The sequence below is a fragment of the Octopus bimaculoides genome, chromosome 29, assembly GCF_046866305.1.
Source record: "Octopus bimaculoides isolate indiv1 chromosome 29, ASM4686630v1, whole genome shotgun sequence".
Taxonomy (NCBI): Eukaryota; Metazoa; Mollusca; class Cephalopoda; order Octopoda; family Octopodidae; genus Octopus; species Octopus bimaculoides.
This window is the reverse complement of record NC_142956.1, coordinates 7,345,194-7,345,978: the sequence shown is the minus strand read 5'-3', so window position 1 is coordinate 7,345,978 and position 785 is coordinate 7,345,194.

Below are 785 nucleotides of genomic sequence, written 5' to 3'. Positions count from 1 at the left end.
TACATACATACATACATACATACATGCATACATGCATACATACGTATGATGAGAAAATGATAAACAAAAAGTTAGGTGTCTTGAGTAAATATTTAAATAACACTTATTAAGTAATCTACTTAATAACATCTTAGTATTTCGTTTTAGTTTTATTTTTTTGATCGCGAAACATTTGTTTTGCATTTAATGATAAAGTTGTCAGAAAAACTTTGAAAGGCCAACAAATACAATCGCTTCCAGAGCAGACAATCTTAATTAGAAGGGTTACAAACAAGAAAAAGACTCAATCAACACTTAAATAATAATAATCCTTTCTACTATAAACACAAGTGTGTCGGAGGGGGGGAGGACACATCGATGACATTGATCCCAATGTTTCACTCGTACTCATTTAATAAAATCTGAAAGAATGGAATCCAAGGTAGACTTCGGCAGTATTTGAACTCAGAACGTAAAGACGGACGAAATGTCGCTAATCATTCGTCTTACTTGAGGTCGATGAAAAAGGTGGTAGTGGTACCAATAATTGTCGGAACAATGGATAAAATTATCGAGAGGGACATGGAACAAATAGGGGATGCAATAAGGGTGATAGCACTTACAGAAAACTGCACTGCTTGAAACCTCTCAAATACTCCGCAAGGGGCTCGAAAAATAAGATGTGTTACCTTAGTTCACTGGTAGTGAACAGCGGACACCGTAGTGTGACACTAGTTCACTGGTAGTGACACGGCGGACACCGTAGCGTTAGAAGCTGTGCAAAGGCAATGATAATAATAATAATA